This window comes from Anarrhichthys ocellatus, unplaced genomic scaffold, assembly GCF_004355925.1.
Source record: "Anarrhichthys ocellatus isolate YVR2014 unplaced genomic scaffold, GSC_Weel_1.0 scaffold29, whole genome shotgun sequence".
NCBI classification, from domain to species: domain Eukaryota; kingdom Metazoa; phylum Chordata; class Actinopteri; order Perciformes; family Anarhichadidae; genus Anarrhichthys; species Anarrhichthys ocellatus.
Window position 1 is genome coordinate 1,291,375 of NW_022280059.1, and position 21,980 is coordinate 1,313,354.

Consider the following 21,980-nt stretch of genomic DNA (forward strand, 5'->3'; position numbering starts at 1 on the left):
ATTCTTCTTCTTTCTGGAAATATTGGAACAAATGTCTGTATGTTTTCAACAACGAGTGACTTTTTTAACTGCAATGATTACACTTGTGTCTTGTTGTCCTCGTATTGTATTGTATTTTATATATTGTTGTTGTATTTGTTTGTTTTTTGATACTATATGGACTCATGAGTCTGAAATAAAAATAAAAGTTACAATATTATAACCCTAGTTCTACAAGCACAGGCGGAGCCTTCTACTGGACTCTGTGGGTAATACTCTCCTCCAATCACAAGCAGGCATTCGCCAATCAGGACGTGCCTTCCTGAATACATGCAGACCCTGCAGTATATAAGGCAACACACCCAACTGCTACGCTGTCCTACACCTTTACTAGCAAGCGGTAGGGCCTCCTTGGTAGAGGTGGGCGGGTCCTGTCTGCCTATAGGCTTGGGAGATGCACTCACAGAGCTATCTCAACAGAAATTTCTTGGATATGGCTTCACCGACCACACCATCCCCGAAACATACAACCAGCTGTTCAGTGTGTTTAACATAACATGCCAATGCACAAACTGGGCAAAACGGATGTAACTTTGCTTCCCCTTCTCCCAAACAGGTTGGAAGACAAAAAGAATGCAGATGTATGACCCTCGACCTGAAAGTACTCCTGAAGTTCTTTGGAACAAAGGAGGGATTTGATCTGAGGGTAGCCCCAAAACAGCCAGCAACTGGGGTGCATCGACAGGGTGGTGAGTTCACACGCTCTCTCTGCAAGCAGTAAAGCTGTCTTGAAGAACAATGCCTTCAGATAAGAGCCCTCCAGAGGCCGGAACCTTCACCAAAGCCTCGAGCACCAAGGCCAGTCCCCACTGCAGGGAGGAGGCATGCACCACCGGGCGCTCTCCCTTGACCCCCTGCAAGAACTGCTTCATGAGAGGGTGACCAAAGACTGGTCTATCGCAAAATCCTTCTTGTCAGGAAGAAATGGCTGCTGCGTACACTTTAACATTGGCATGAGACAGCGTCTATCCACCAGACACTACAAACAGTAGAGAATAGACCCAACTGCACATGCCAGGGGATATAGCCTCTTTTCCTCAAACCAGCGCTGGAATCCTGACCACTTAAACAGGCAATGGTGGATCCCGCTCTTACCACTTGGCACCATATGTACAGACAGTCCAGCCCTCCTCAGCCTTTCCCTCATAGAAGCTAAGCCTGGAGAGGACGGCCCACCAATTGCACTCTCGTCAACAGGGGAGGGATGAGATGAATACCTTGATTGCGCTACTGCTGAAGTTCTTCTTTTCTTACAGACGTATTTTGGTGGCAATTCTTGGTCGTGTGCCAGAGTATTTGCACACAACACAACTCCTGCCCTTATATAGTGTTTAGGGGGCGTTGCCTTAATAAACAATCGGCCACACACCTCCAATTTATGACCATGTGGGATTCATCGATCAGCATTCCTGGGTAAGTGCAGTTTTGGATGGTGTGGAAAGTTTAGTACATCTCGAGATGACTTCCATTATTTTTTTCTTTTCACATAAAAGTAAGCCAGAACCTAAGAGACATTTAAGAGATTGTTGCTGCATGAGCTCCATTCTGTAGGGGAGCTTACGAAGGAAAGGTCCGTCGGCTAAACGTGTTGGCTGAAAAAAGACCTACATTTCTTTCCTTCTTTATTGATGTCAGCTGATTAAGCTAAATCAAAAGCACCATGTTTCACTCAAAGCCATATTCAGCACCAACCTGCACCCTGTGGCCCCTCTGTCCAAACATGCATCATAGTTCCCCAAACAGATCTATTGTGAGTTTGCTGTTTGCTGCCTTTCACAGGCAGCTCGCCTGAGGCCTGGAAAAACGGCATCCCTGCGATAGCCACAGCGTTACCCCTTTAAATTTGTTGGCGAAAACACAAAATCTATGGCGAGCTCAGACATATTTTGTCACATGGAAGCAGGCCACTGGCTGTAACACCAGCATTCATGTTACACAGAGACATACGGCAGGATGAGGGTTGCTGATCGATGCCACTGGCTGCAGTCCTGCTGTAAAATATTTCACAAATCTGATTAAGACATGTCAGGTTTTTAATGAAATTACCCTTTTGTCAGTAATGCTAAAGGCTACAGCTGTACAGTGGACTGTGTTCTCATAAGTTACCGTGAAATACAACATGATGCTGCTACTGCCACTACTAACATTGGTCCAAGCAACTCTTTAAAGGTACAAAAAAACCGGGACATGTCACCAGATTATGGCAGAGCACATAGAGAGACAGACAACCAATTACACTCACATTTACACCAACGATCAATTTAGAGTCCTTAATTAACCTAAGCTGCATGTCTTTGGCCGATGGGAGGAAGCAGTAGAACCCGGAGGGAACCCACGCTGACATGGGGAGAACATGCAACCTCCACACAGAAGGACCGCCCAACCAGGGATCGAAGATTGAACCCGGGCCCTTCTTGCTGTGAAGGGACAGTAAAGTCGTGTTGTTAAGCATGTTAGCTTTACAGTCCAGCTGAGGATGATGGGAATCTGGTCATTAGTATTAATTGGTGTGCTGTTATGACCAGAGTGTGCGATCTATCGATAGATATATCACATGTACATAATAAGAATTTTTGGATTCTAAAAATTGGGTTCAAGAATTTGAACAACCCACGCTGTAATTGTTAGAATTAAGTTCACCTAGTTCACAGTTTGCTGATATAATTTGCTTCAGGTTCCACGATCTGCTCAGCACCTTGCTTATATTCTCTGTAGGAAGTGCTCACAGACAGTTGTCACCAGCGGTGCAGTGACAGTTATTACAGCAATCCATCAAAGTCCTGATGCATTTACAGGTGAGTCACATCAGACGGTGACTTCAGATTAGATTACAGTGAAGATGACTGGGTACATCTCGACCAAACAACCAGACCGTATTATTAAAAAAGGCTCAGTCTCCAGCACGGTAATCAGTATTTGAAAATACCTTAGGAGTAAAATGCTACTACTGTGGCATCTGACTTCAAGGTCGTTGCAGAGTGTGAGTCAGCAAAGTGCAGCAGTCAGTATATGTCATCAGCAGGGACCAACATGTCTGTCATACAGTCTCACCTGTGTCATATTTGTAAATCTCAGCAGGAAATTGTTACACGCTGTGTGTCATATTGACCTGCACTGGTCCCAGCAAGGTGACTGGAACATGTTACAGGCTCTAAAGATGTGTCTGTCGTGTTGTCTCACAATTTTTCCTGTCTGTCTTCCCCACTTTGATGTGTCAAATAAACACGCTGTCCCTGACACATCTACTGACTAGAGGGGTACCTAAAGCGTCAAAGTTTAAAGCTTGAGGCCATTGACCAAGCGTTGGTATTTTGGGGATTTGGGAGTAAGAAAGTGTTGAATGAACAAAATCACAAGGAATTTGAATCTGGTTTCTAGAGGTGCTCAATGTACTCAATATACTTACACGCATTTCGATAACCACGGGGCTCATGCAAGATCCTAAACCTCCACGTTTTTCGTTTCGGCTTGTTCGTATTAATGTGTTAGGTCGGATTCAGCCGTCCCTAGTAACTGCTCAACTGGCCGTATATGCTTTGATAGAAATTAAAACTCAAGGCAGGGATCTGTGTTAACGTTAAAGATACTGTCATTTTGCAATCTACGTCAAGTGGAACACCAGGAGATAAAATAATAACTGTTCATATTACCACTGAGCTCTTATTCAGTAGACATCAAGAAAAGAAAGTGAGTAAGTCAGTTTCTCCAGAACAGGTCACCAGTGAGGAAGTTAAGGATTACATGAAGGCAGTCATGTCTCACAGCTACAATATCAGTGAAAATAATCATCAGGACAGGATGTGTTGCCGTTATGGCGCAGCCCAAACACGGAGACCGTCACCGCAATACATGTTAGACAAGATGACGGCGCTGCTGAGAGCAGCAGAGCTCAACACGACAGAGAGCGTCCGCATGATAACAGCTTCCAGCCCATCATCAGCTGCTGAGCTGTCATGAGACTGGCCCTGGGAATATCACCCATTTTCCATCCATCTTTTCTGGTGGGTACACATTGCTGCACAACAACTCCCTGTCATCTCAGCTTTGGCTCTGCCAGTGCAACTACTGACTGTGGCAAACACGTGGCACAGTGACAGTGGTGACGAGCGTCAGAACAGCGGCAAGCGAGCGGCACTCGTTCGGCACACGTCGAGAAGAAAGTGGTAATGTTTGTAGACAAGAACCCCATCCATACAAGATCGGGAGCATTTCTATTGCCTCTCAAAGGCTCTCAACATGGCGACATTTTAGCTGGCGGCTCGCAGCTAACGGTGCTAACAGTGCCAACCAAGTGCTGACAGAGCTAACAGTGTTTACATGTTGGGGAACCGAAGGGTGGGTGCTACGCTTCCACAACAGTGGGAGAGCAGTGCAGAGCCGCGGCCATTAGCTAGCCAGCGGGTCACGCTCACATGCACTAACACGCACTAAAAGCATGCATGTTCGACAAAGCAAGGAGAAACTGGGATTAACAACACCCGCAGAGGGAGGGCGACTTCATTCTCTGCTCAGGTGGACATTACTCCACTACGTCTTTACATAGCAAATAGTTGTTTGCTGCTATATTGTTGCTCTGAATCATGTATGTTATACTTTTAAACAGACAAAATTAATAAAACACACACTGTACAATCTTAATAACAGTAAGAAGAGAATGAAAATGCAAGCCAGAAAGACAAAAGAAACAGAGATGGACAGAAATATAAAAAGAGAAAATGTAATAAAGCAAGGACAGAAGCAAAGATTTAAAAATAAAGATAAAAATGAAAAAGGGAAACAGAGTACTGTTTATTTCTGTCTTCCTGAATATTAACAATCTGCTGAAAGCTGCGACATGAAACATTTCCCAAAACAGACAGCAAACAAAATCTAATTTGTCAGAGGCGATGTTAGAGAGATTAGGACATTGAAGGAGAGATGGATGAGAGTTTCTCCTCAACCAAGTGCCCACTTCATTCACACAGACTGAACTATCTAATCTCTACACTATATTTATAATATCTAACATTGGGATATTAACATTTTAACACCGTAAACATTTTTGCCATATTGTGAGTTTCTCCATCTCAGGGACACCAACTTTGTTGAAACTCCACCACCTAAATTTGATGTACATCCCTCCAAATTTCAGAGTTCATGTTTATTATTAACAAAATGTATATATACTGTATATATAAAGGTATGTGTCTGTTTTTTCGGTTCTTTGAAGCTTTTTTTTTTTAACTTGCGGTTGGGATGTTTTGTTGTTTGTTGTCTTCTGTCTTTACATTTCAATTTTGTTTCCTAAAGTGCACCCTGCCCCTTTTCATAATTACATGCTATCATCAATATATATTGTCAATTATTACGGTTACAGTTTTAAACATGTGGTTAAAGTTGTTAACTGAAAGAAAAGAAAAGAAAACCCACTTGGTTTCCAGTTTGAATAAAGTCTGTTTAACATCGCTTTAAAATTAAAGAACTGGTTGAATTCATTCAATCACACAATACAGCACTGGTTGTTGCAGACACACCTTGCTCAGAGACCTGCACTCTACTGAGGGCACTTTTCTAGTTCTGAATTCTTTGTTTTAAGATTGAAGCACATTTTATCATCAGATAAAACAACCTCTGATGCCAAGAGGCATTGACCAAGCGTCGCTCTTTGACGAGTAGGGCGTGAGAATGTGTTTGCTTAGGTGCTGTGAAACATAATGCTATAGGGAAAACCCTGACTTTCATAAACTGCATCCACATTTTGGCAAGTTCCACAATAGTCTGCATTTTACAGCTGATTAAATTTCCATCATCAAATTCCTTTATTCCATCCTTGTTTTTCAAATCGCAGAAATCACAAGGCTCAAGTAATGTTACGTCTTTCATCAGTCTCTACTGTAAACAGGAACATGAATGGAAAAGGGAGGACTGAACGAGGCACCGAGGATAGAAAGTAAATAGAAAGATGCCAGCAAACACACACACATGAGCTGTGGGAAATTTATTTTGCGTTATGTGTTGCAATGTGAGCGCTGTTTGGGCTTGAGTTCCTGCTATGCTGAGCTTCCACACACAGTTCTCAAGTAGCAGCTGCTGTAACAGATTGTATCACAAAACAGCTGACTTTGAACTTCCAGATCTTTTTCCCCCACTACAACAGCTATGGCTGAAAAGAAAGACAGGTATGAAAACAAAACTCCAGACCATTTCCTTCCTTAACTGTCTTTGTAGATCTAACTTCAGTACAGATTTGAATTTCAGGAACTATTCCAAGACTTTCCAGATTCATATTTGCCCTTGTTCAGAGCCTGAAAGTGTTCCTTGCTGCTTTGTCACATGAATAACTGTGAGAAATATTTCAGGAATTGAAGGTGCTGTGCCAGGCTGGGTAACTTACTGCAGACTTCATATCACTCTACAATATACAGCAGACAATCAAGAGTTAGCCCCTCTTTCATGTGTCTCACTTCCTGTTTCTATATCGGGCTCCAGGAAGCCTTAACTCAATGAACCAGCTCCATTTACATCCACTTCTGACTAGCAGCCCGTTTACAGTAACACAAAGTCACAAAAAGGAACAAAGACAGCCTGATAAGGAATTGGTTATTCATACAAGGTGTACTGCACACAATAACAGGAGCTTTGATCCTTTGTGTAGAGAATCAGCCAACAATTCGTCAGACTTTATTACGGGAACATCTTTTCCTTTTAATGTCTCCTCTCATTTCTTCTGACGTTTTTACCTTTTAAAAAAAAATACTGTAATGGAAATCTATACTGGTTAGTAGTAAAGTACAGTGTTTATTCACTCTTCATAACAAAGTAGAGAAAAAAACATAGAAACCATAAAAAAAGTTTCAACTAAAATGCAAAAGTCAATCCCCAGGCTGGACCCCACACATCTTTACAATGCAAATACAGAAATTGGAGGCTTGAAGTACCTACATGACAAACACATTCCGGTTTACAGTTTGGGCTTAAAATATTCATTGAGTGAAACAGATGCAAATGTTGGTTGACAACAAATGCAAAGCTGGTTGGGTGTGTCGGGATGATTTGTTGTCCCAAGGAGGAAATCAAATGTCAGTTTCGTCAACGTGTTACAACGTAAACTCGTGTTCACAGGAAACATACAATTTCAGCTCGTCATGCATGCAGTGTCTTTTCAAAATAAAAGTCCAACATGGGTTTTACTAGCACAAACAAAAGCACTTGGTTGTTACGTAAGAAAACTGAGGTAAAATGTGTTTTCAGACAGAACACAAACAGCGGTATCCTGGGTGAAAGTCCTCCCTTACTGCTCGCCCTACGTTGACCGGTATCAGACGTCAAGGGGCACTGACAAAGTATTTGGTATTTGACAAGTTGGGTCAATTGTTTTTTTTATACAAACACACTGTCAACCTGACATATAATCATTGCAGCACCAAGTGGGGAAATTACAAGAGCTGAAGACGAAAGTTCTTGAGGTTATCGAGACATTTCTATAACCTGCTCATTCACGTCCTGTTTCGTTATTATGTCATCTTTCTCCTCCAAGTCACATTGAAATTGCATTCCTGCTACATTCTGTTTTGTGGGATTTAAGAACTCTGCCTAGTGTTACTGAAAAGGAGAAGATACATACCCTCATTGTCTTCCTTATCAGCAATCTTTACTAGCTTAGGGGTAAGACGGCAGCTATGAACCGGAATGTCTCCACATGGCATCGTAGCTGCCCCAGCCTCAACATGTTCCATTTTGGCGAAAGCTTACGGTGCATCTACAAAGGCCCTTTGCAGAGGCTCATTTACTACCCCGTAACCTCCTAATGCATCCAGCTTGTCTGTACTTGACACTCTGACCATCTGGTACACTGAGAGTTATCGGCACGTAGGAGGAAAAGAAATCACGAGTGTAGTGCAGGGAAAGTTGAGTTGAAGGAAACAGAAACTGAACAGGAAAGACAATAGCAGTCCAGTGCCTGAGGCAGAGAGACAGAGGGGAAAGTCAAAGGCTGCAGGTAGTTAATCCTGGCTGTTAATTTCATGCTCGGGTGGCCGTGCAGCCGTCCATGTTTGAAAGCCCGACCTGATGCCCCGCAGGGAAAATTAATGACTTCAATAAAAGTGTCACATTTTCATGTGACGTTTCCCACATCGTGCTTTATTGGCCAAATCCTAATTTGGCCTTGATCAGATCACCAGAGCTTGTTACTGTACTTCTGGAGAGAAATGAATGAGGTACTTTGTGTGTGTGTGTGTTTGTGTGTGTGTGTGTGTGTGGATGACTAACTTATTTACTTTCTGCAGCAGCAAATACACAGGACATGATGTATGATACTGTGTCCTGTTAGCTGAGCACCTGTGTTGTTGTAGTGTACCTGAAAGGGTGATGGATGACACGGCAAGTTTTGTTTTCCAGACGGTGATTTTTTTATCCATTTGGCCACAATGTCAGCATTTGGTGTTGTTTTGTTCCCCAGTCCTATGAAGTAAAGAATTTGCATTGCACATTGACGAATGCAAATTCAATTTGTACCACTAAGTTTAGTTTGAACTTCTTTCCCACAGCTGGAACAAAAGAGGATTGTGTAATTTTACTCTCAGTGTCCCCAAACAGTCCATCTTCAACCACTAAATTCTGACCATATGTTTTCATGGGCGTGCTCGTGTTTTCTTTTTGGTCCTGTGACTTGTGTGGGGAAGGCAATTTCCATCTTTACAAATTGCATACATTGTTATTTTCTAATCAAAAGCAGCTGATCTTTGATTCCCATCAAAAAAAGTCACAACTAATCTTGCAACCCGGTCTCTCCCCCAATGTGTCAAATACCGAATACTTGGTTAGTGCCCCTCTGGGTCGACGAGGCACCCTTGAGCGTCCGTATGGGAAGCACCAGGCTTTCAACTAACTCCAATGTAAACCCATCTGTGTTTGTATTAGTCAAAGCCATGAACGTAGTGCACATTAACGGGTAAACAGGTCAAACAAACACAGGACTTTCACCCAGGAATCTTTGTGTCCCCTGTGAAACCAAGTCAGCGTATAGTTGTTCAAATGTAGTTTTGTTGTGTAACAATTAAACCCTTTTGTTTTCCCTCAAGATCCCTGGTCATATCTGCTTTTGGGTCCACCACCCCACCCCGTGACATTTACTAATGCCAGTTGCGTAACCAGCGTAGTTATTTTACATAACAAACATATTTATCTAACCCAAACCACTATCTTCTCCGAAACCCTGACCGAGGAGTTTTGTCGCGTAAGTAAACCTAAATATAAGTAAAGCTATGTTGGAAGTTCATTTTCAAAAGTGACTTATGCATGTAATGAGCTGGAACTTGTCTCCTTGAGTCTGAAAGTGATGCTAGAGGGGTACCTAGAGCGTCAGAATTGGAAGCGTATGGCCACTGACCAAGCTGCCGTGTTTGCCGATTCAGGAGTTAGAACGCATCATAACAAGCTGTGCATTTGCTCGCTGTCTTACTTGTGCAGTGGATGTCTGAAGTGTTTTGCACCATGTCGGTGGGACATGGTGGTTTGTCCTCGGCTGCTGCACTGCACCTCAGACGCATGGTATTCCAGTGGAGGTTTGGATGTGGAGGTGTCAGCAGTTTTAATGACGGGCTGCAGAAAACCTCCACTCATTTCTGAGGCGCTGCCTACCAGAGTAATCCCACCGGAGATCTGGGTTTGTTTGTGTATATGTGTGTGTGTGTGTATGTCAGAGGGACAGAGAGGGAGCATACATATGATTGTCTGAATTTCTGTCGAGTCGAGTGGTATGTGTGGGTGTGTAGACAGCAATTAACGAGAATGTCTACCCACCGATATGCAGAAACACAAACATAAAAATAAATACAACACCTACATAGCAGCCCAACCTGATTTGGTATCACAATAATCCATGACAACATTAAAAAACATAAAAAATGATTGAACCCATCAGGTGGGACTAATGTTGCAAATTATGTTATGCATTTGTTTATAATATCTGGGAACAATTGCAATGAATAAAAATTAAATGAAGCATTCAGTGCAATTTAAATGTTTGTGTATGAACCAACCAGGGTCAAAAAGGAAGAGTAAGCGCTGAAGAAATAGTTTTATTGATTCATTTAGGTTTAAATGTAATTACTGATAATACTACAACCAGAAGTTGTGTTGAAGACATTTTTATAACGTGTTGACTGGTTCTCAGTCCTTCAGAGGTCTGTGTGACGTGGTTCTGGGGTTTAGGTTAGACTTAGCAGCACTTGGGTTTAATCAGTTTGTGTAAAAGGGTTAGAGTTAGGGGCTATGGAAAGTTTTATGTCAATGAGAGACCTCAATAGTTTAAAAGAAGAAACGTGGATGTGTGCATGTGTGTGCGTTTGCCAACACCGGTCTGCTGCCAGGATGTGGCCGCTTCCTGTTTTGTCTCCTCTCGTCTGATTGGTCTCTTCTATTCTGGTTTGTGGTGTCGAGTGACATGAGGACACAGAGGGTTGAAGTATTAAAAATGTTTTTCCTCTTTGAACTCCAGCTGAAGTGGGTTACACGTATCTGTCAAAAATACTAATAAAACACACTGGCTCATACACAACTTCTTTCAGATCAAAAATGACCGTTTGATCTTGAATATTTGTAATAGAAATAAGAAAGAGTGGCTACCCGACCGTGGTCCAATATGTGTGGTACGAATAAACTGAACCGTGATAAAAAACTTATTTTATTGATCGAACCAATTGATATACAAGAAATATTGGACAAGAGGTCAATTTATGTGGATGAGAAGCATGAGGGCTCCAGGTTACATTTAGAAATTGTTGTTGTAGTGATATGATCATAAAAGAAGACATTCATACGATCAGCTGTATCAAACGTAAATGTTTTAATATGGTTCTGTAAACACAGTACACAGGTGCAGGCAATCAGCAAGATGTGACCAAATACAGCAAAGTTTCAAGGAGGACGAGGGTCAAAAGGAGGAAACAGCTGTGATGAAAACCAAACAAAATCTGGTTAGTATTATAAGTCATGCTCTGGTAGACCAACCATCAAAAAACACATTGTTTTGGTCTCTTTTCTGTCGTCATCACAGTTTATGGTGTTTTTATCGTGATGTTTATTGCGAGCTCTTGCACTGGCTGCTATTGCATTAGATGAGACACGACAATAACACGATAAATAACACTGAAGGTGATGTGCTACTATCCATGCACCACTGCAGTGCAAAATACACAACGTCAACGTAGCTGAGTTATGGATGAATCACACTGTTTAAAACGTCTCAGTACCTTTACAATGACAATAAAGCTGAATCCAATCTAAAATCACTGAGTCGAAGAGAAAAGTATAGGATAGAAAATATATACAATTAAGGTTATTGTGTCACTGACCTAAATTATGGAATCATGTTATTTGTTATAGATGTATAGATGCATTTGTCTCATGGTGCAACTTTATGCAGTTGGTCACAGGATCATGGGCACTAAAATAAAACATGCACCAAAAAGAGTAACCCTCAAAGTCTCTTCTTGGCGGAATAGAGAAGGCTTTTGTAAACCAACATGCCTCTCAGTATTATTCAGTATCTTATGAATCCCATTAATAACAAACAGGCTTCTCTGTCAGCCTGGTTGAGGCACATAGCTGGCGGTCAGTCAGGCCCCAAGCAGTGAGGTTAAATTAGAAGCGCTCAACAAATCAACCGAGCTGCCATCGTGGAAAACAAAATAAGTTACAGCAAATTAAAACTGACTCGGCGAAACATTCTTGCGGAGCATAGATTATACTTACCCTCTTTTCTTTGCTTCAACCACCTTCTTAAAATGGTTGGAGTTTTGATATTTGCCCATATCCAAAAAAATCTGTTGGTATCCAAGTCTTTCATAATGTTCAAAACTAAGTGAGACAGAAATGTGGGCGTTTCTTTTGGGCATGCATCTCTGAAGACTGTCAGCGAGCTTGTGTACAACCAGTGTACAGCGCACAGAAGAGGCCAGCGGTCCTGTGTGCTCTCAATGCGCTGTAAACATGTCCAGAGAATGCTCCTGAAACCCAAACGGTATCGACATATCTCATATGTCTACCATAAACTGTACATGAATCAACATGCAATATGTGCATCAATAGACTAGACTTTTTAAATGGACGGTGATTCATAAAAACGTGCTCTCCGTCTCTATGCCGTCCAAGCGTCTGTCCAACAATAATAAATCCTTGAAAACTTGACCGGTGGTCACCAAAACACTATTTAAAGTTGTGTTGAGTGACTTTTACAGCTCTTGGGTCCTATATATATATATATATATATATATATATAAATAGCTTTATTTACGTTGCTTCTGAAACACGATCCCTTCAACAACAACAACACACTGCAGGATGGAACAATAGGTTTGGATACAGATTCAAGTACGGGACAATTTCATTTTTGCTGACAGGAGCTACAGTACTCCTCTGGATCCGATGACAATATTTACCTCAATGTTTAGTCATATCCATTCCCTGAGATGTAACAGAATTGATCCCTTGGAGTACTACTGCTACACAAAATCGTGTTCGATGTTTTATATATGGTCCGGTACGTGTCTGAACTTGCCTGTGTGGGTTTCTCTTGTCTTGTTTGGAGGCGAGCACGCAGAGCCTCCGGAGTTAAAAGTTAATATAAATTTCGACTCCAATGAGGTTTTCAACAGAACACCAGCTGCAGCTGATTTCCCTCCAGCAATTCCATTCCATTCAATTCTAGCATCTCAGACCTTTATGGTGTTTGATGATGGCCTTTAGTAGAAAAGGTGTCTCTCTGTGACTGTCCATGTGTACGTTTATTGATTTTCTTTCACATTTGTCTTTTTACCATGTATTTGCACTTAGTTTGCTTTTTATGTCAATGAAATGTACTGAAGTGTTTTATCTGCTTGATGGTTAATATATTGATATATAAAGGTGGACTGATCTATAATCTATCCGCCCCAACATGGAGCTGTTTTCAGCTCTGATTAACACACTGTACGCTACCTGCTCAGCACCAAATGGCAGAGAGGCAAAGTTAGCAACTAGCTGGTGGACTCAGGGGAGCATTTTGATTGGACTCACATTCATTAGGCTTCTGGACGTGTAAACAGGAAATTGTTTGTTAATAATCCAGACTAAACTCTGCAGATAGTAATAATGTTGCTGCTCTTTGCACGGGACAGTAATCATGTCAGCCATTTTGCGCATTATTCATCCATATGTCAACGCAATTTATCTGACATTCACAATCATGCACACAGAGGTGTAGAGATGCGCACACACACACACACACATACAGGTATAGTATTTATTCTTGCCGCTGCAACAACCGCATTTATATCCTCCGAGATGTTTGAAGTTTCAACGAATCAACACTACGTTACTAAAACAGCCGACAGGTGCAGACCTGAGTAGAGACTGTTGGGAGAGAGAGGGGAAGAGACTGACAAAGAGAGAAAAACACACATGCAAACACACAAACAACATCCACACACGCTTCCAAAGTCTCTCACAAACACACACACGCAAAGTAAGGGTCAATCGTTGATTGTTGTAGACTGTTTCCTAGATTTTATGAACATTATTAAGCATGTTGAATTGAAATCGAGAGGGCTAGCTTCTCGTTCAAACAGCACTTTGAATAGCCAACATCATCAGACGTCTCTAACCCAAAGCTCTACGCCTGCACACTAAGAAGACAAAGAGTAGCCTCATTAACGTCAGTGAGCTGTTGACTCAAGAGGGCAGCGGCTCATCCGTTGAACCTGGTCGACTTCTGTTGAAGATCTTTCCCTTTTGGAATAGATCAGAGTGTCTGAGGAGGAGCCTTAAAACTCAAATCACGTGTGTGCATATCCATTTGTTTTATTTCTTCGACCCGTCTTAATGTCTTGTTCATCGTTTTTTTTCTTGCTTTTAGATTCAAACCAGCAACCGGTGAGGAAAAAGTAAGAGAGCAAGATTGAAAATGGAAAGAGCACAGCCCTCATACAGTCTGGACCAACCAGATAAGGCCAAAGAGAAAGAAATGTACAACAACCACTTCATCATATGCTAAAATGTAAGGTATCGTAAAGTCTTTTTAGGGAGAAATAAGAGACGGAGCAATGAGAAGAAAAATATTGATCAAGGAAAAGTAAAGAGAGGAAGGGGGCGTGAAAGAGATTGAAAACGAGGGAGATGAGTGAAGTGTAAAGAGAGTGGTGATAATATAAGAGACGGAAAAAGGGGGAGAGCCAAATGGATGCAGAGTGTGTGTAATTTTAGATCCAGAGAAAAGAGAAAAAAAAGAGATGACAAAAGAGCAGAAGCGGTGGAAAATAAATATCATGAGAGGGAACGATGAGACACAAACACAGCGGAGAAGAAAAGAGAAAGAATGAAAATAGAGGAGAAAGTCATTGATCTTGAAAAAAAATAAGGAAAGGGGGGGAGAGAAAGGGTTAGAAGAATGAACGAGAGAGGAAAAGGAAAGTGGATCGAGAGATGGTGAGAGAGGTATAATGGGAAAGAAAGAAGGAAGACAAACAGAGAGAGAGGGAGAGAAAGAGGGAGATGGTATCGACCCTCTGTTGGCCGCAGGTGCTGCTACTGTCTCCGCACTGGAGACATCTGAGTGTGTGTGTGTGTGTGTGTGTGTGTGTGTGTGTGTGTGTGTGTGTGTGTGTGTGTGAGTGTGTGAGTCTGACAGGGCTCACAGTGTTTACAGACAGACAGCGGTGACCTCATCATGTCCTGGGTGCATTTAGAGCGTCACACTGTCAGCAGTTACACAAACGAGAATAAGAGAGAGAGAGTCTATCACACACACTTCTGATTACTGTAACCCCCCCCCCACACACACACACACGTTTTCTTTTACCCTCCCGTTTGTTTAAATCTCGTCCTCCCCGTCTGCAGGCCATCGGCCGTATCGTTTCATCAACACACAAAAGACCTGCTCCGTTGCAATGCATTACAGAGACTCACTGCATTGTTCTGGGAAGGCTTTCACAGTTTGTTGATACCAGGATCCATTTTTCCATTTGAAGAAATGCACCAACAAACTGAGTTCTGCCGAAATTCCCCTACTGGCGATGTTTCTTTAAGAAGAACAAAAAAAAAGCTGAAGTAGAGTGACGCACATAGAAATAAATATCTTCCATAAGTTGCCACAGTGAAAACGCTGTTTTACAGATGGGCATGCTGAGATGAAATCAATGAACTGGTAGTGACTGCCCTCGTACAGTCTCACCAATGTAGACTGTTACCTTTATATTTTGTTACCTTCAGGATTGAGGGTTGACTGCTCATGTGGTAGAGTTGGATGGTGAGTTTTAAGATGGGAGCCGTTGAGCGCACATCACTGTGCTCACGTTCTCTGGCTGTCGTTTGGTTGAAAACCAAAGAATCGCCAAATAAATACTTCAGCATTTTTGTTGCTAATGAGAGCGGACATCTTTCCTGCTATAGAAAGGACTAAGTAGGACTGTACCGAACAGCTTAAAGGGTCGGAGCTTCACTCATAACGTTGAGGGTGTGGTGCTGCACTGTGTCCTCGTCTCTGTGATTATCTCAGTCCTTAGTCCACAATTCAAAATGCATGGACAAAGGATGGAAGTAATCATTTCCAAAATCGACAGCATGTTTTTATCTAACGAAATATATTATATTTAGCCTTTCAAAAACAAACTTTTCACTGCGGTACAAAGCTGTTTGCTCTCCTGCATGCACCTGTAATAACAGGGCAGTCTAGTAGCAATCTAGCAGCGCCATAAATAACATTTATACAACCACATAACACACAATTAGACGTAGTTTTCAGGATGTCCGTCTGTCCCGTTCATTCTCGTGAATGCAATATCGCAGGAGCCCCTGGAGGGACTTTATTCAAATTTGACACAAACATCCAATCGGACTGAAGGATGAACTTCACCGTGACCTCCAAAACCCATTTCTGGCCATAATATAAGATTTCACATTTCATGTATGACAAATGCATGATGTCATTTTGAACAGACGTGGATATAAACTGCGACTTGACTGGTTCGCACTGGTTATACAACCGCGAGGTGGTAATTCCAGTTTTTAATTAATTTCTAAAAGGATGAAATGATCTGAAACGTACAGAGACACGCACAGCCTGATAATCACCTACATTCACTCTTAAACAAAAACTCCGATACTAATTGAATACTTACAATTCTTCTTTCACACAAATTAAAAGGAGCTAATCATTTTCTCATCATGAGTCAGTTCATGAATGAAGTGATGGAGCAGTGAAACATCACCTCGCTGATGTCTGGCAAGTTAAAAGCTCTTTCAAGAATAGAATAGAATAGAATAGCACACATGGAATCAGTAGAAGTAAAAACACAGCAAAAGTCAAACAGATAAGTTCACAGTTAACCTGTATTTTTGATTTACTGTGAAGAAATGGACTTTGTCTAATTGACTAATTGTCTTATCGCCATGACAACAAACGAAGCGCAGGTTGGCAGGAGGCTTCGTTGCTGATGCAAATGAGCTCTCGTCACTGGAGAACAGAAGCAGAGTCGCCCACGATTAAACACACCGGCACAAAAACACCACTCTGCTCGGAGACCTCCAATTAAGCGTGTAGCTAGCTTCACTCACCACAGGGCTCTGCTGTGTGTGTGTGTGTGTGTGTGTGTGTGTGTGTGTGTGTGGACGGGTGGGTGTGACTCAAACCATTGTCACCAGCGATCGCCTATGAGTCATCCCCCTAATTAAGAGACCAGAATCGCGACACCTCTCTGTGTCTCCGGAACAATTATCCAATTAGGTGAGCCGCTGACGTTTCTCTCTGTGAACTGGACAAAAATAATCCATTTGTCTGTCCCATCACCCCAACGTGTGTTCATTTTGTTCATTCATTCATTTAGGGAGATTAATCTGTTGGTCAACTTGATAACTTCCCTGGTGGATCGAGTACTCCAGCATTGTGTGCTAACACTTAAACATTCACTATTGCACAGTTACAGTAGATTGAAATTGTGCTTCCTTTGTCTGGTTTTATTGCATGGTGTCTCAATTGTTTTCTTTCGTGAAAACCACGACAATAAGGGTAAAGTGCAGATCAACTTTCCACGGTCACTTTTAGAGTCAGATATTATGTTCTTAGGAATAAAAGCCTGAACTTTTTTTCAAAATTTGTACTTTACACGAGCTAAACGACATTGGCCACCGTCATCAGCTCTCACTGACTGCTGCTATGCCATTTGACATTTATCTGTCACTTGCGCGTAGAGGGGCGCTGTCCGTAGTGCTGAAACAGAGACGAGGAAGTCGATAGTTGTTAAAAGAGAGGGAGAAAGAACAGCACCTTTTAGCATCGCAAACAGCTCTTAGCGATCGGTTAGTCACTCCCCCCCAACGGTTAACATTGTTAGCTCTGTCAGCGCTGTTGCTGTCGTTTGCACTGTTCGCGCTGTCAGCGCCGTTAGCTGCTAGCAGCCGGCTCAGACGTCTCCACGATGAGCGCCGTGTGGAGGCAATCCCTCAATCATAGAGATCCTCTGAACTTGGAATGTAGCACCTTTTTATGTAGGATATCAGATGAAAAAAAAAATCACTTCATATGTCAATATAAACTGCAGCTTGTGTGAAGCATGAAAGAAAAACGACAGGGCAGATTTGTAATTTCACTGACCGTTCGCTGTTCGGCTGAATCAATTGTACTGCTACATAAATAGTTATTCAACATTTGCAAAATGTTTATGACGTTACTGTCAACTGCCAGCTAGGGCCCCATACATTACACAAAGGAAGTCAAACAATTCAGAAAAAACAACAAAAACACTATCTGTCCCTAAATCCTGTAAAGCAACATCCATTTGGTGGAAATCCTCTTTTCACAACATTTCAAAAACTTGCTTTTTTTTTTTGCACGACTGCAGTGTGTTGTTACGTTATGCTATGTTATGCTATGTTATGCTATATGTTATGTTATGTTACAGTATAATGTGACGACGTAGCACGGTGGGTGTCAATGCTCCAGGTTAGCTGTTAGCTTTGTTCTCTACAGCACCACTGGAGCCGTTCTGGCCTCTAATCACAGTGATTACTTAACCACAGAGGCTCTTAAGTGCTGTTTATCAGAACTCCTCTGGAGAGCAATTACACCATCACTGCTCTGTGTTTCACATTCACCCTCCTCTGAAGCTCCATTTTTTTAATCTCCCTGTCCTCTCCGCTCCATCCATCATGTCTCCTATCGCCCTCCTCTCCTCTCAACCTCTTCCTCTCCTTTCTTTTATTTCCTTTACTTTATGTTCACCTCGCTTTCTTCCCTGTCCTTTGAAAAATTCACTCTCTTATCTTTTCTTTCTTTCCAGTTGGTCCCGTCTCATCTCCTGTCCTTGAATTTTTCTTTTCCTAATCCAATTTTTTCCAATCCATCTATTCGATTTTGAGATATTTCACAGGATAAGTGAAAACTTTGATCTGCTGGAAAGAAAGCAATGTCATGAGATCACCAAAGTCCTGAGGATTCATCCTGTAAGTGGCAATCCATCCAAAGGATGTTGAGGTATTTGAGTCTGGACAGACCGTCATTGCCGTCCCCAGAGCTAGGTGGCTAAAAACTAATTGAAAGAAAGACTTAAAAGTCTGTTTTAGTCCATCCATACTCACATTTGTGCACTTCTCAACCAAATGTGCTGTCCGCGAATAAACTCACACCCAACTTCACCACGGGGAGAAATCATTCTTTTAAAGGTTGCACCGCCGTATGACTTCTGAGGGAGACGGTGAACAAGGGGGAAGAGGAGAGAGAGACATCTGGGTGGGGGGTGGGGGGGTTGAGATTGGTTGGGGATTGGTAAAAGGAACCAATAAGTAAAACTGAGGCTCTTAGCAAACCACAGTCATCCTTCTGCCTTCAAGGTCGGGGCGCACAGATTATCTTTCCGACGAGGTTGGAAATAGTTCAGTGCGAGAGGATGGAGGAGGAGGAGAGGATGGGTTACTTGTAATGTTGTTATAAATAAAATACAGGAACAGATAAACAGATGAAGACAGTTATTGCTGTTTTTCTATATATATCTTGTCTTTCTGCAGCCAGCGAGGCAAATTCAAAACTGAGAATTGTAATCCCATGAAACACACAGCAACAGGAACGAGAGGGAGGAGGGAGGAGGACACAAAGAGAGTGGGAAACAAAAGAGAGAAAAAAAGAGGAGAAACTGACTCTATGCCCTACACAATAAAAAGACAGGGAGGGAGGGAGGAGAAAAGGAGGAGAAAAGTGCAGACTTAGAGAAGTAGAGAATAGTGATTTTTAATATTACAACTGTTGGCGTTGAGAGGATGAATTCTGTAGGAGGAACAGAGGATTCATTGTGCCGGCCGTTTACTTAAAAACATCATTAAGGTCTGCGGAAGCATTTCCCTGCAGCTCAATGAAGCGCGATGCTTTTCAGGAGATCACAGTCTCTCTCTGCCGGCCTCGTCTGCTCGACTGTTTGACGGCAAAATCACATATGTACTCATTTGTGTAATATATGCATCAAAAGAAGAATTCCTCAACAATAAGAAGAAGCAAGTGGCTGCCGTTCATGCTCGTACAGCATGGAAATCAACTTCCGTGGTGCGAGGTAATCCATCTCAGTGAGCATGAAGCCTCAATTTGATTTGGTCAAATTCCATTTGTCTTCACCCTGGAGATGCTTGGCTTCATATATCCATGCAGCATTTAGTAAGTGAATGCAGCACAACTGCAATAGTAAGACCAAAAAAAAAAACTGGATCATCACCACATTCTGTTTGTCAAATGCTTCCATCGCGATATAGGTAATTTCATATCTCGATGTTTTCTGGTAAATCAATAAGTAAATAATCTATATGAAATAACCACGTGGTTTTATATACTCCTGTGTGAATTAAATACTTGACTTACGAACTACAAACTCAAGTGCAAAATAATCCTTTTGTTTGGAGTAATTTGAGTCAGTATGAGCGTGTACATTTTCATGATGTAATTGTGCATCACAACATCTCGATGAGTGATTTCATCACGATGTGATTCAATTGAAAGATGATTAATTATCGTATTGAATTATCTAACAAGCCCAAGATGGGCTCGAACTGACACAAGCTGTCTCCTTCAAATTTGACGGTGATTTAATGTGGAACCCTTCCAGCTTGATTCAACACGTAACAAACTACGTTCTAAAGCGTTCTGCACAGCACCAACGCTGGCTCTGCTCTCATCTAAAAGAACCTTTTTCCTGAGCGAGATAAAGTAGGACGGGTCCAGTGACACAGGCGGCTGATTTAGTTGTACAGTCTCATGATTTATTAATTGTCTGCAGTCAAAACCCCTGGAGCTGTGGCAGACACACAAGTGCCCAACTGTACTGTACCATCAGCGCTTCCAGCTCATCCCCTCATCCACTTGCTAATGCAATTTGACTTGCTTTTGCAACAAGTTAATGGGAGCAAAAAAAAAAAACAGCCTGCTGTGTGAAGAGTGTAAGCGAGTTCAGATGCAAGGGAAAGAGCAGAGATGTTCTCGCACAGCATGTGCTCTGTCTTTTTCTTTGATAAAACCCCTCTGACCACAGTTTATTATGTACAGTGAGAGAAGTTTTGTTCACTTAGTGTGGTGTATTTTATCCACACCGTAAACACTGAAGCAACGTGTGACTGAATGTAATGGGATGTGAATACTCTGACACACTGACCTAATAATCCGACCGCCAGGAATAATACTAACAACTGAAAAACTAAATAGATAGATAGACAGATAGATGGATGGATGGATGGATGGATATATAGATAGACAGATAGACGGATAGACAGACAGATAGATGGATAGATAGACAGACAGGCAGACAGATAGATGGATAGATAGACAGACAGGCAGACAGATAGATGGATAGATAGACAGACAGGCAGATGGATAGATGGATGGATATAGATATAGAGAGAGAGAGAGAGAGAGAGAGCGAGAGAGAGAGAGAAGAGGCATTGTGCCTGACTTGAAGACTATTCCGCCCTCCCTCTCTCTCTCTCTCTCTCTCTCTCTCTCGGTGTCTCTCAGTCTGCTGGCTGTAGCCGCTCTAGATAGAATAGAATATTACTATGACAAATCGTGCAAGATTTAAAAATGAAAGCCCACATTATATGACATATTTAGTACTATATTAATATTAATATAATTCAGTGTTGTTGTTTGTTAAAATAACTTTTAAATCCAGCTCTTAAGTGCGTGTCCTAGGTGAGTAATGATGAGTCTAAAAATACACGTTTACGCGCACATTCCCACAACGTATACAGAGTTCTATCTCTCTGTAGCAGGTGCCGGTTTTCACTTGCACTTCTTCCTCTCTGCATTTGAAGAAAAACAGTGAAGAGAAGAGACTGAAAGGCAACAACGACGTACTCACGTTCAGCTTCCACATTCAGCGATGTCACCTCTCAACCACAGCGCGTATCCATCCAGAGAGAGAGAGAAAGGTCATTTCACTTCATTCAACCTCCGCGAGAAGAAAAAAACCCGCTCAGTTGTAGTGGTGATGGTCAGTTTAATTAAACAGCCTCCACAGCGCAGCACAGTGTGGACAGAGCGGCTACAGCCAGCAGACTGAGAGACACCGAGAGAGAGAGAGAGAGAGAGAGAGAGAGAGGGCGGAACAGTCAGGCACAATGCCTCTTCTCTCTCTCTCTCTCTCTCTCTCTCTCTCTCTCTCTCTCTCTGTACTTCTCTCTCTCTCTCTGTCTCCCTCTCTTTGTCTTTCCCCCTCTCTTTCTGTCTCACCCACACACATGAGCACAGAAAAGTAAAAGTAAAGTACAAATCTTGTTTTTCTCATGTCTGTTCGCTCTCATAGGAGGTTTAAGCATTACCAAGAAAGATGCAATAAAATAAATGTACGTGATTGTTGGTCAATTCTTAGCTCTGAAAGTCAGTGATATTACGAAAAGGCTATCCAAAACCCTTTTTTTTAAAGATATTGATTAAGTATTTTGCACAAATCTGG

The 21,980-nt window shown here is 42.0% G+C and overlaps 1 protein-coding gene across 2 annotated transcripts in view; it reads right to left on the reverse strand.

Annotated features, from left to right (window-relative positions):
- gpr4 (G protein-coupled receptor 4) overlaps nt 1–21,565 on the reverse strand; it is a 46,320-nt gene extending 24,755 nt beyond the window's left edge. The window contains exon 1 of one of the 2 annotated variants that reach the window (XM_031863503.1): nt 21,387–21,565. The gene's annotated coding sequence lies outside the window, so the exon portion shown is untranslated. Of the gene's footprint in view, nt 1–21,382 lie in introns of both variants that reach the window. The other variant, XM_031863504.1, reaches the window with a different exon arrangement.
- Nucleotides 21,566–21,980: the final 415 nt, after the last annotated feature.